At 45.6% G+C, this 14,447-nt stretch overlaps 1 protein-coding gene across 6 annotated transcripts in view; it reads left to right on the top strand.

Moving 5' to 3' along the window:
* The first annotated feature begins 1,930 nt into the window (after nucleotides 1-1,930).
* The window catches only part of SH3BP4 (SH3 domain binding protein 4), a 42,340-nt gene continuing 29,823 nt past the window's right edge, over nucleotides 1,931-14,447 (top strand). Inside the window, exons 1-2 of one of the 6 annotated variants that reach the window (XM_083472833.1) lie at nucleotides 2,120-2,303; nucleotides 5,863-6,199. The gene's annotated coding sequence lies outside the window, so the exon portion shown is untranslated. Of the gene's footprint in view, nucleotides 2,304-5,862; nucleotides 6,200-8,468; nucleotides 8,709-9,292; nucleotides 9,329-14,447 lie in introns of those variants that run through there. The other 5 variants (XM_083472831.1, XM_083472834.1, XM_083472830.1 and 2 more) reach the window with 5 other exon arrangements.

A 14,447-nucleotide genomic window follows, 5' to 3' on the forward strand; every position in this document is an offset into this window, starting at 1 on the left:
ACAAGATGGTGAAAGAGTTAAATTGCAGAGTTTTGACAAATTAAAGTCTAAGGTACGAGACTGGTTCCACTACCGTCAGATAAACGAGGTATTTAAACAGGACAGGAAAATAGGTTTCCAGATGGAGAGGTCGAAAATAGAAACAGAATTGTTAGAACCCAGTACTAAGAACTTGTCGAGAATGTACAATTTGCTGCTGAAGTGGAATACACAAGACGAAACAGTAAAATCAGCTATGATCAAATGGGCACAAGACATAGGTCATGACATAATGTTTGATGATTGGGAACAGTTATGGAATACAGGTATTAAGTTTACAGCTTGTAATGCATTGAGAGAGAATATAATGAAAATGATCTATAGGTGGTACATGACCCCAGTCAAACTTGCAAAAATTTATCATTTGCCCAGTAACAAATGTTGGAAATGTAATGAGACTGAAGGTACCTTCTATCACCTTTGGTGGACCTGCCCGAAAGTAAAGGCCTACTGGGAAATGATCTATAATGAAATTAAAAAGGTCCTTAAATGGACATTTTTGAAAAAGCCAGAGGCCTTTCTCCTGGGCATGGTAGGCCAATTGGTGTCAAGGAAGGATAAAACATTTTTTATGTACGCTACCACAGCGGCAAGAATTCTTTTGGCAAAGTACTGGAAGACGCAGCAGCTACCCACTCTGGAAGAATGGCAAGCAAAGGTGATCGAGTATATGGGAATGGCAGAGATGACCGGCAGAATCCGTGATCAGGGGAGTGAGACGGTGGAAGAAGACTGGAAGAAATTTAAAAAATATCTTAAAGACTGTTGTAAGATTGATGATGGCTGAGATGTTATGGTCATAAGAATTAGAGAATTGCAGCTGTAAATCATAAATTTAAAGAATGCAAAATGAAAATGAGTGAATTAACTGATTGAAGGGTTGCTGAGAAAAGGTTAACATAAGGATGCAGAAAAAGGGAGGTATGGGGAAGTCCGGGAAATAAGGTGTATGAAAACAAGTTGAAGAAATTATACGTGTTTATTTGTTTGTATGTTTTGTATTGTTTTGTTTTATTATTTGTTTTATTATATGTTTGGAAAATTAATAAAAATTATTATTAAAAAAAACAAAACAGAACCTGTTTGTCTCCGAGGGGCCCAGTGCTCCCAGGCTGCAAATCTGCAATGGCCACCTTAACCCAGCCCAAGCTGCAGGGAACTGGAAGGGACAAGATGAAAGCCTGGCCCTGGTTTGCTCCTCCTTGAGGTGGAATGAGAAGAGGGAGCAAGGAGGAAAAAGGGAAGGAAGGAAAGAGGGGAGAGACCGTTTCTCCAGCCAAGCCAATTGCAAGAGCAGAGGCAGGCAGTTGGAGGGGATCCTTAACTTGGCGCACACGAGAAAGAGAGAGTGTATAGGAGCAGAGAAGAATTAGGAGAAATAAAGGGCAAACTGTCCTGTATTGAATCAATATAGGACACAACGTTTTACTTTGAAATAAGGGACAATCCTGTATTAAAGAGGACAGGTGGCAATCCTATACCCCCCCCCTCTGAAAATCCCACCAACATGTTCTCTCCCCTTCCATAATTCTCAGAAGGAAGTTCAGTTCTCATGAATGGATGGAGAACAGTTAAAAAAGAAAACCACCGAAGGAATTTTGTTATTTGTAAAATGTATATATTTCAGCAACTCTCCAGCTCCGTGGCGACCCTCTTCTTTATTCCCCGGTGGGGTGACCTGGCCTTCTGCCTCCAAGTCCTACCCGGGGGGGGGGGGATCAGACCCTCCTTCCACCGTCTTTTCCGTGATCGCTCTCCTGACCCCGGAGAAAGAGGCCGTGGCGCTTGGCCCTCCCTCTCCCCCCCCCCGAAAGGCGGAGGGCGCCCCTTGCACAGCCCTCCGAAATCCACGGGGGAAACGGCAAGGCTCCCGCTCGCTCGCTCGCTTGATGTTTCTTTAAGGTCCCCTTCAAGGCGAGGGAGCCCGGGGGTGGGTTCCGCGGGCGCCTTCCCTCCGCTTCCCGCGGGGCCGAGGGGGCGGGCGAGGGGCGCCGTGCGACTCCCCGCCGGGCGCCTTCCTTCTCCTCCTCCTCCCCCCGGCGGGGCGTCCCCCTTCCACGCCCGGCCCCTCCAGTGACATCAGCGAGGAGGTCCCTGCGCGGACGTCGAGGGGACGCCGAGGCGCTCGCTCGCTCGCTCGCTGGCCAGCCTCGCCTGCTGCTCGGCTCCATTCCCGGCCGGCCGGACGAGGCGAGGGACTCGGCGCCGGAGCGCTGCCCTCCTTGCTGGCCCCGGGGCGGGCGGCTCGACGGCCGGCGGAGGAGGTAAGGGAGCGCGCGGGCGCTGGGACTCCGACATCTCCCTCCAAGTGCGGGGTCGGGGGGTGTTTTTCGGCGGGCGAAGTGCAGCTTCTCGGCTGGAGGGACCCCGAGGGAGGCGGAGAGCGAGGTGGGGCGGGGCGGGGACCCGGGGGCGGGAGGTTGTTTTGTGGGGGGCTTCTCCCTTGGAGCATGCTGGCTGGGGTCTGCAATACCCCACCGGGATGCGAGCCGGGAGCGGGGGCGGAGAAGCCCAGGCGCCGGGCCCAGGCGCCGCGCCCCTCGAGGGAGCTCCCTTGCGCGCCGCTGCTCGCCTTTCGGGCCGAGGGGGACTCGCCGCTCCCCGGCTTCGCCCGGCGCCTTCGGCCGCACCGGGTCCTTCGCTCGGAGCGCCCTTCACCCGGCTCGGGGTGGTCTCCTTTCCTTCGAGAATGGGAAGAGCAGCTGGGGGGCGAGCGACGTGGATGGAGGCCGGGGGGGGGGGCTGCCCAGGCTTTGCTCGCAGCTGGATGCAAAGAAGGGAAATTCCCTTTGGGCCCCCGGACGGCGCCTCCTTCCGGCGCCCCGTGTGGCTTTGCGGATCCAGAAGAAGAACCCGCCGCAGTTCCCCGAGGCTGGGATCGTGGGAATGAGCCCTTCTGAAGTCGGTCGAGTACACGTGGAGAAGGCTTACCTGATGTGTTGAAAACAATGGCTGTTCTTTTGAACCCCGCTCTTAAGTCGATTTTTTACACCAAAAGTTGAACCAGGCTTTGTTCTGAGGATCTCCTGCGTAGCACCGCGAAGGGGGAATGTTAGTAAAACCAGGAGGGGAAATGTGATCAAGATGATCCGGTTCCTTTGGGGAGGGGTAATTCTGTGTTGGCTGGTGGTCTGGCTTGTTTCTGTCCACGGCTGTATTTTGTATGGTTGATTATAGATGGTTTATTATAGATTATAGATGGGTGTGCTGTGGTTTTCATTGTGTTTGCTAAATAACTTAAATTACTAGGTTTTGTTGCTGTATTGCGTGAACTGCTCTCAATTATCTCTGAAGAGTGGGATATAAATAAAATTATCATTGTTTATTATCCTCATCCAAGCAGCCTATTATAAGTTGCCCCAAAATCTTCTAATACAAAGCAGCAGAAAAAATTGGCCATTCCTCCATGATATTTACAGGACATTATATTCTGCTGATGCTTTTGTTTATTTTTTAAAACTTTACTATAGCTAGTAGTAGCAAAAAAAGTGCTTACGGGCAAAAGGTTGTTCTTTAGTTGTGTAAATCATTGCAGCAACCTGAATAGCAGTGCAAACAGTTCCTGTGTTATGTGCTGTCCCCAACCCCCTTTACATCTACTGAGATGATGATACAAACATTTAAGTATTTATAATGTACTATAAAACTAGAAACTCAGTGCAGATTAGAAAAACAATCTTTTTATGACATTTTAGTATTTGCATGGGGATAGCTAAACTTTCAAAGCTGTTGGCTAAGGCCGCTGGTGAGGAGTCAGAAAGTAGAGATGACCTCTCTTATTGTACTGGGCAAATCCGTTCTTAGTTCTTTAGTTTGTGCTCCACACACCCTACTTATTCCTACAAAGCAGGGGGCAGCAGAACATTTACTTGGCATCACTCTGATCGGGCTATTTGCCTTCCAAGTTCTAAGAGAACTTTGGTAGTATCCAATTCTAGACAGGTCCCATTCAAGACATTTTGCCTGCCCAAGAGGCTGCAGCAGACACAAATCCAGGACTCTTGGTACATCGGAAGATTTGGTGGTACAGTGACCGATGCCGCTTAATGCACTCTGATGTGTTACAGTGCGATGGAGAACCCTGCAGATATTGCTGCACCACAGCTCCATCAGCCCTGACCTTTGTCCATGCTGACTGGGGTGTGTGTGTGACGGGACTTTGAGTCACAACCTCTGGATGGCGGAAGATTCCCCATCCCTCTCTTAGGCCCTAACCTCACTACATTTAAGGCAGCACCTTAGCACTTTAAACAGTCCCTGAAAGAACCCCGTGAACTATAGTTTGTTAAGGGTGCTCAGCGTTGTTGGGAGACCCCGTTCCCCTCAAAGGGCTGCAATCTGCAGAGTTCCCTGGGAAGAGGGATTGATTGTCACTGTGTTGAAATTGTAGCTCTGGGGGGAATAGGGGTCTCCTGACAATTCTCCTTGACAGGCTTCTTTGGGGGAGCCCAGGACTGCTTGAAGTGATGATTTTTTTAAAAGTGCAGGGCAGGTGAGGGGATTCTGAGGGACAGCACTTGAGCTGCATGCCAACACGAGTGACTTCCTGGCTCAGTCCTGATCCTACAAACATAGGAGCCAACTCCAAGGGGCCAATGTCCCTTTGGCCCACCCAATAAAATATTTGAGGGGCTGTGCCCCCCAAGTTGATGGACATTGCCTTTCAAATGGTGTGTGTGCGCACACTGTGTTAATTATGTGGGGTGGGGCTTACCTGCCCCTCCCATATTTTACTCAAGTTGGCACCCTTGCTTGCAAATGATGGTGTTTGAAGAGAAGGTTTCTTAATATTTATGTGTGGTGACAGCGTGGAAGAAACAAACCCTCTGCTCACTTGTTTTATTCCCTCTAACTGTGAGGCTTAGTCATGGCTCTGTTTGTGACAAGATAAGCAAACTGCCTGGAGTGATTTTGAGAATTCTGCCTTTTCATGGACTGTGTGGATCAGACACAGGCCACTGCAGCTGAGCCTGCAAACTCTGCCCAAGTAAACCTTGGATGACACTGCAGCTGCTTCTAGATGCAGTTTGACAGTACAGTAGTCTGCTTTGCTGCTTAAGAATCTCTGAGGTCTTTTTTAACTATATGGTGGGGCTCAGATATTTATTTATTTATTTATTTTTATTCATTAAACTGATATCCTGCCCTTCCAGCCAAAGGAGGCCAGGGCAGCAAGGGACACCAATACACCAAAACCAGCGCCTTAACCTTAGCCCAGTAGCTGATTGGCAGCCAGTGCAATTCTTTCAACAGTGGAGTGACCTGTTGGCAATATCCTGCCAGCTGCAGCTTCTGGACGCACCTCAAGGGCAGCCCCACAAAGAGCGCATTGCAGTAATCCAGCCTGGATGTTAACAGCGCATGGATGACAGCTGTCAGGCTATACCAATCCAGAAACGCCCACATCTGTCCTGCTAGCTGAAGCTGGTAGTTGAAGCGCACCTAGCCACCAAGGTCACGTGGGCCTCTAGCAACAAAGCTGAGTCCATGAGCCACTACGAACTTGCTCTTTGGGGAAAGTACAGCAACTTGCTCTTTGGGGAAAGCAGGCAATTGACCAATTATCCAGGGTTGTGAACCACCCACTCACAGTGCCTCTGTCTCGCCAGGATTCAGTTTTTTGGCTCACCACAGAGTCTAGGCATCGGCCCAGGACTTGCAAGGCCTCTCCTTTTTCGGATGTTGCAGAGGAGGTGTCCTCAGAATATAGGCATGCTTAAATATAAAAATCTGTCCTGGGTTCCAGCAGTTTTGAAAGCTAATGTTTATTGAGCTAATGTTTGTAATTAGGTCTTCTTATTTTATTTATTTTTTATTTATTAGATTTATATACCGCCCTTCATCGAAGGATCTCGGGGCAGTTCACAAGATAAATGCACAAATAAATAGTTAAAATAAAAGCAACAAAATGATGACCATCACCCTACAAACACATTTAAAAGGCTGTAGAAAATTAATCATCCAAAGGCCTGGTTGAAGAGGAACGCTTTCCCCTGGCATCTAAAGATATACTGTGAAAGTGCTAGATGAACCTCCCTGGGGAGAGCGTTCTACAGATGGGGAGCCACTGCAGAAAAGGCCCCGTTCTCATATTGCCACTGTCTGGACCCCACATGGAGGGCGCACACAAATGAGGGCCTCCCTGGGTCCACCATATATGGTGGGAGAATGACTTTAGGAGAAATCCTTTTGATTATTTGATTTATTAATTATTATGTTTTGTCATTCATAAGTTATAATTACCTGGCAAGAAAAACCTATGTATCTTTGAGCCGGGGAGAAGACTGGTTAGCTGTGGTTATCTGCTAGTGCAATATTTGTGGAGAAAGAAACCTGCAAGGGGCTGTAATTTGAAGAAGAGGGAAAGCAGGTGGTGGGAGGAATAGGCAGGTATGTGTCGCAGATACACACCCCTGTGGCATCTCAGCTCAGGGCCCCCTTTTTAAGATAAAAGGTGTTCTGGTTTTCTTACAGACTGTTGTGTGTAATGTGTAGTCTTCCTCTCCAAACCATGCTGCTAGGACAACATGAACAAAAGGATGTAGGTTTTATCTAGCAATCAACTTTTCCAGATGCGTGTCTGCCATCACTGCACACAAATATTGATTTTTACTTGTGCAGGGGTCTTAAAAGTCTAGTTTTTTTATTTGTGGAGACTGTTTTTCCAGGATTTCCAGAAGCCTATGGAGCATTTTTTGCATCCTGCCCCTTTCTAGCACATTAAAAAACCAAATATTGCAAATTTGATTTTTTCAGGCACCAGGGAGGTGTTTTTTTTGTTTTTGTTTTTGTCAATAGGACAATGATGCTGTTTTCTTTCTGCGTGCAAGAATGTTATGGCCCAAATGTGGTGGCTTTCAAGAATATTTCTCAAGAGCATGCATCTGTGACCTGGAATGTTTGAGCTATACAGACGCCATGTGGCTCCACCAGCTCTTGAGTGATGCCTATTCTGCAGTGGTGCTCTTAGCCCCCAGGCTAACAATTTATTGGAATACATTTACTTATTAACATTTAACTTGGATTCCAGCAAGTAGTAGCCAGTGATTTAGCTGCAGTTTAGTGCTTTCTAATTTTAATATGCTTTCATTTCATCACATTCATGCTAATGCCTACCAGCCCTAGCTCTCTGTTTAAGTCCCTGGTGTGTTCAGCTTACTAGCCATGACAGAAGTTGTTCCTGGGCTTAGCACTCTTTCTCTCCTTCTCTGTTTTCTTTCTTTCTAGCATCCAGCCAGCATGTCTGATTTCTCGTCTCTGGCTTGCACTGTGTCAATATGCCTGCTTCCCCACTGCTTTCAAGAGGAGGAGACTCCCAGCTAGAACTAGGGTGCATTTATATTTCCTTACTTTTTCCTTAGTCTGAGCTGAGGTCTGCCCTAGTTTTGCACCCATGAAGGAACCTATGTAATTGCTTCAGTTCCCATTTGTAGATGGAAATTAAAACACAGAGTTGAATTCCTTGCCGTCACAGGCAGTGAGTCCATCTGGAAAGATGGACTGCTGTTTACATAATTATTCTGAAGCTCTAAGTAGAATAGAATAGAATCATAGAATCATAGAGTTGGAAGAGACCACAAGGGCCATCAAGTCCAACCCCCTGCCAAGCAGGAAACACCATCAGAGCACTCATGACATATGGTTGTCAAGCCTCTGCTTAAAGACCTCCAAAGTAGGAGACTCCACCACACTCCTTGGCAGCAAATTCCACTGTCAAACAGCTCTTACTGTCAGGAAGTTCTTCCTAATGTTTAGGTGGAATCTTCTTTCTTGTAGTTTGGATCCATTGCTCCGTGTCCGCTTCTCTGGAGCAGCAGAAAACAACCTTTCTCCCTCCTCTATGTGACATCCTTTGATATATTTGAACATGGCTATCATATCACCCCTTAACCTCCTCTTCTCCAGGCTAAACATGCCCAGCTCCCTTAGCCGTTCCTCATAAGGCATCGTTTCCAGGCCTTTGACCATTTTGGTTGCCCTCCTCTGGACACGTTCCAGTTTGTCATTGTCCTTCTTGAACTGTGGTGCCCAGAACTGGACCCAGTACTCCAGGTGAGGTCTGACCAGAGCAGAATACAGTGGCACTATTACTTCCCTTGATCTAGATGCTATACTCCTATTGATGCAGCCCAGAAGTACAATGGGCAAAATGCATCCGTATTGTGAGGCTGGGAGTGGGGTTGGTAATAGTCTTAAATTTTGCTCCTGGTCAGTATGCTGCTTGAAAAGTAGGTGCTATTTCGCTGTTGCGGGACTGCAAGATTTCAAATGGGGGAGTTGCAAGGGCAATGCATAGTTTGGCATAGACCTGTGAACATGGCCCTGTAGGATAAAGGGTAATTGATTATCAATCATATTGCATGTAACTATTTTTCCTGCCCCCACACAACAGTGTGACTGTTTGGACATCTTGGTCCTTTGCAGCCATGACTGCCGTGAAGAGGAAACACAAGTAGCATGAGGGCTGCAAGTCCTTCAGTCCTGGCGCTGTCGTTGCACAGCTCTTTCTTATTGCTCTGACATTCAGCTGCTACAACTGAAACAGGAAGCCTCCTGTGCTTGTGGATTCTCCTCATCTTCCAGGCAGTGTTAGCCAGGCGCATTTTGCGACTGGCGCTGGTTCAATTGCGACCATGTGGAGATCTCTGGATGCTCGGTTGGCGACTGACATCTCCTTTTTTTTAATAAAATGTTTATTGAGATTTTACACAAAGAAAAACAGTATGATAAACAATACAAAACAACAACAACAGACATTTAAAAAAGTAGAAAAAAAGAAATAATCCATTTTTCAATATCTTTAGGTTCATTTGCTTATTTCCTTGATCTCCTCACACCTCCCCTTTTTGTATTCCCGTTTATTAAATCCTTTCAGCAAATCCTTACCCTCTTTCATTTATCTTTACTCTATATTCTTAACCTATTATAACTATAAATTTTCTTCCATATAACTATCTATATTTACATATTCTTATTAGCCTTAATACCAAAATCACTTGTTTTCAGTCCAACATCATTTTAACATTCATTAATTTTACAGTATTTCTGCAGATAGTCTTTAAATTTCTTCCAGTCTTCTTCCACCATTTCTTCTCCCTGGTCTCAGATTCTGCCAGTCATTTTTGCCAATTCCATATAATCCATCATCTTCATTTGCCATTTTTCCAGAGTGGGTAAATCTTGTGTCTTCCAATACTTTGCAATAAGTAATCTTGCTGCTGTTGTAGCATACATAAGAAAAGTTCTGACTGACATCTCCACCCAGTGCCCCCTCTAGCTTTCTTAGCAGGTGAGCAGAAGAGCTCATTTATTGCAGTCCTATCCCACCTTTTTCTCCAGGGAATACATGGATCACCCACCTTCTCAGTTAATCCCTACAGCAACCCGGCAAGGTCGGCTAAGAGGCCATGACTGGCCCAAGGTCATTCAGTGAGCTCCATGACCGAGTGGGGATTTGAACCCTGATCTCCCAGGGCCTAGTCTGACACTCTAATAATCACAACACCACACTGGCTCCCTAGAGTCCTTCTGCTAAGGGCAGCTCTATAAATTAAGCAGGTAAATAAATAAATATGGGAAAAGCAAAACGTCACTTAGAGAAAGATCTGAAATATTTTCCTTGAAGCTTGCAATTGTTTTATTCCGGATTGCTTTATTTGATGTTTTAATGTGTCATGAACTGCTTTGAGATTATTCTTTAAAATATAGAGCTGTGCAGAAATGAAATGAAAAATATTTTTTGCAAAACAATAAATTTCATTGCAAAAAATGACACCTGGACATTGCATTGTGGCAACCGTAACCAAGGTTTAAGGTGCCATTTGGCAATTAGCTTATATATCTCATTTGCTAACACTGGTAGAAGTTAAAACTGCCTATTTATCCCACATGTCTGACTTTCAAATACAGGAAAGGCTGGTAGTAATGTCAACAGTGTTGCAAAATGGTGTCCCTATGCTATCTTTAAAATCCCTTCAGCATTTTGTGAAGCAGGAATTATGTATAATCCAGACATGAGATCTGCAATCACAAATGGTGACCTGAAGTTAATAGATTCCATTTGGTTTTTTGTGCTATGCCCTAAATCCAAAAGCAACTAGAACGAAGTTTCAGAATACAGTGGTGCCCCGCAAGACGAATGCCTCGCAAGACGGAAAACCCGCTAGACGAAAGGGTTTTCCGTTTTTGAGCTGCTTCGCAAGACGAATTTCCCTATGGGCTTGCTTCGCAAGACGAAAACGTCTTGCGAGTGTTCCGATTTTTTTCCGCTTTCCCCCCTTTTTCTAAGCCACTAAGCCGCTAATAGCCTTTTAGCCGCTAATCCGCTAAACCGCTAATCCGCTAAACCGCTAATGGGCTTGCTTTGCAAGACGAAAAAACCACTAGACGAAGAGACTCGCAGAACGGATTATTTTCGTCTTGCGAGGCACCACTGTAGCTCTTGGATCTTGGCTTAGCTTTCCGAGACTGATCAATTGGGAGGGTGGAGGGGGTGGGGAGGGGACAAGTTCCCCATCCTCTGGACTCGGATCCTCATTTTTAAGTGGCTTTCCATAGCCTTAAGTGATCATCTATGTCAAGTCTTATAAGATAAAGTCAAGTATGCAACTACAACAGCAAATAGTATTAAGTCATCATGCTGAAAGGAAGTAGTAAGGAAAAGATAGCTGTCCATTCTGCTGGCAATCGCAGTGTAAGCGTAGCTCATTTTGTTGGGCATAAAGTTTCAATCCCTGAATAAAAATATATTGCTTGATTCCATTCTTTCTCCAAACACTGGAGTCTTTTGCAGGATCTTAATTTTCTGCCGCACAGAATTATTATGCATAATTTAATCAGATTTCACCAATAGACAAGTTCTGCATTTTGGTCTTTTTGTCACATTAGAATCAATTTTCCCTTCCCCTTTTCTCTCCGTTGGCTGCCATATGTCCTCTTTTTTCCCAGGACGTGTCCTCTTTCTCAGGGGTAAAATTTCTGTATGGTTGGATTTTTTGAATTTTCTAAAATGTCCGGGAGTGGGCTACTCTTTATGTTGCCTACGCAGTATTAAAGAACCAAGTGCAAAACATATACATGCTGTGTGAGTCTTGCACGATGCAGGAAAGGACCAGGCCAACCAAAATGGTCAAAGGCCTGGAAACGATGCCTTATGAAGAATGGCTAAGGGAGCTGGGCATGTTTAGCCTGGAGAAGAGGAGGTTAAGGGGTGATATGATAGCCATGTTCAAATATATAAAAGGATGTCACATAGAGGAGGGAGAAAGGTTGTTTTCTGCTGCTCCGGAGAAGCGGACACGGAGCAATGGAGCCAAACTACAAGAAAGAAGATTCCACCTCAACATTAGGAAGAACTTCCTGACAGTAAGATCTGTTCGGCAATGGAATTTGCTGCCAAGGAGTGTGGTGGAGTCTCCTCCTTTGGAGGTCTTTAAGCAGAGGCTTGACAACCATATGTCAGGAGTGCTCTGATGGTGTTTCCTGCTTGGCAGGGGGTTGGACTCGATGGCCCTTGTGGTCTCTTCCAACTCTATGATTCTATGATTCTAGGTCCTTGTGTTTGTATATTTTGAAGGGGTATTGTAGAATGTGCCCACTCCCCCCCCCCCAGCGCTGACAAATGTGTCCTCTTTTTCTCTCTTCAAAATATGGCAACCCTGCTCTTGGGGCGACACCAGTATTTGAGTGTGTGGCTGATATGGTCTAGCTGCTGCTACACTGTGAAACTTTAATCTGACTACCCATCTATAGCAGTGTTGGGAGATGAAAGGCAGTGGTGGTGGAGTTGGAACCAGTCTGTCTCTGAGATCAGCCCTCCGTAATAATGCCACAGAAATTAGAAACCGCTAATTCATATATGGATTGATTTCCCCGCCTAGATTAAATCCGTGCAGCTGAATTGAAACTAAATGTGTTCAAATACTCCAGCAATGTGTTTTGCACAGGATTAGAACATTGATTGGAAGTTCGTTTATATTTAAGGGTTACCAACCATGTTTGGAATAGTAACTGCAGCACCGGAGCCTCCGAGAGCACACCTCTTTCCCAAATAAAATGAGCAGGGAAGTGCCAGAAGCAGAACGTTTTAAAGTAGCTTCTTCAGGCTTCTAGAATGGTGGCAGTTTGGGGGCATGAATCCAGCGTTGCAGACTGCCTGATCTGCTTCAGCTACCTTAACAGAACTGTAGGGAAACACAATATGTATACTACTGAGGTGATGAAAGAATCCATTTATTGCTTCTAACTTATTTTATTTGTTATAGTTCTTAAAAATGTCACACCATTAGAGTTGTATTTCCTGTCCTGGGCCACTTCCTGCACTTTGTGAAGTACATTGCCATCTGTGGAAATCATCAAAGTGTTCTACCGTGTGCTAGACACCTAAGCCATTTTGCAGGTGAAATACTCTAGGATAGGGATTTGTAACTAAATCCTGTGTAATCTAGTTAGCAGAGCTGCCCTCTAGTGCAGTGTAATCTCTTCTTCTGCAAGTAGGAGGGGAAACATGATTTCTTCACTGCTTTCCAAATCTGCCCTGAGGAGAGAGAACCATTTCCAAAAAGATAAGGACATAAATCAGCCAAAGTTAGTCATGGCCACGATCCACTGGTAGCAGCGAGAGTTACATGGTCACAATTCAATCAAATAACGCTGCTTCCAGTGGGGTTTAATCATGGGTAAAATTTGCTGGGTGGGGGCCTGATATTTTGAGCATTTGTTCAAAAAAAATTTCAAGGCCATCGTCCTCTGTTCTTTCTTTTTTAAAATGGCTATTGCTGCCCTCCCCCCTCCACTCTTTGTGGTAGTAGGACATGCTCTCCATTCTCCCTTGTTGACCAAGTCCTGCTTGCACTTGATTTTTATTTTCACAAATTTTGGGCTGCTAGCAGATTTCATTAGAAGTCTGAGGGGCTGCCCAGGTAGGCAATGTCTTGAGATGAAGGGTTAAGGCCGGTTTCCCAAACTTGGGTCTCCAGCTGTTCTTGGACTACAACTCCCATTATCCCTAGCTCGCAGGACCAGTAGTCAGGGATGATGGGAATCGTAGTGTAAAAACAGCTGGAGACCCAAGGCTGGGAAACTCTGGGTTAAGGAGCAGTGACAGCAAGCCTCTGTGTGGCATGTTTAGGAAGGCAGGGAGACTTGAGGACTGTGGTTGGCCTGGGGGGTATGCTGAGAGGGGTCACCCTGTTTCTGTAGCCTGCTATGGGTAGGGAAAATGGTGATGCAGTGAGGCTGTAGCAACCCTCCACCCTTGCAAAGACAACCAAAATAACAATTCATCCCTGTGGGATCAGAGCAAAGCTCTGTCTAATCCAGGGTCTTCTTTCTTACAGTGACTGACTGCAGTCAGCCAGGTGTTCACAGAGGAGATGGTGGGGCATCAAACCAACATTGGGTGTAGCAAACCATGGTTTCTTTGCTAATCTGCAAGACAGATTGTGTCCTGTTCAACAGTGTATAGAACAAGCTATAGCTGTGCCATCACATCTGAGTGTGGCTCTGGTGTCCTTGCATAGTGTGTTAAGGCTGGTACGGTGGAACCTCGGTTGTTCCGGAAGACCATTCAACTTCCTAAGCGTTCGACAACCGAGGTTCCACTGTATTGTTCCTTTGGTAGATGGTCTTTGAGACAACTAAAATAAATGGATAAGCATTAGAGGACATTTCTATGTTTCAATCAGTGTGTGTTTCTTGGACAGTGTTAGGAAAACAGCAGCAGCTCTAGGCTTGAGAGTGTGTGAGGACAGCCTAAGTTTGCAGGGGGGACCTTTGTGGTCAAGCCTTAGCAAGATTCAAGAAGCAGCAGTGTTCCCTTCTGCCCCATGAGTGTGGTTGGCCCTCAGTGACCGCCGACCAAGCAAGCTGCTCATTTTCAGAAGTGCTTTTTCCATAGCAGCATAAAGGAAAGCTGGCTTGGCAAAGAACCAGATCATTCTTCTCATGTTTTGTCACTATCCCCTTGGGGACTATTCTTAGTTTTCTGTTACGTAACACTCTTCGCCGTGCCATTCTTTAGCGATGAAAGGGAAAAGAATTTATATACAGTGGTATCCTGCAGAATTAAAGATCTCTGCAGGATACTGTAAGCCAAACAACCTATTTTTGGTTGTTGTTTTTTTATTTCAAAGGTATATTGTCAAGCATCTGGGTGAGAAGGGAAAGCCTGTGGATATCACAATAAATATATATGGTTGAGATCTTTCCCCTCAACAACAGTTTTCAAAGAATATACATTTCTACTGACTTTGGATTGATACAGATTTCCCCTTTTGATCCTCTTTTCATCTCTATTTGCTTTTTGTAGCTTCCAAACTCTTTGCACTGTTGTGAACTAAACTGTCAATCATCAACTGAGGTGTGGGAGTTGGGAAGAAAGGGTTAGCTGCTCTTACTAACAGTTTGTC

Source organism: Podarcis liolepis (assembly GCF_965112155.1).
Source record: "Podarcis liolepis genome assembly, chromosome: 1".
NCBI lineage: Eukaryota > Metazoa > Chordata > Lepidosauria > Squamata > Lacertidae > Podarcis > Podarcis liolepis.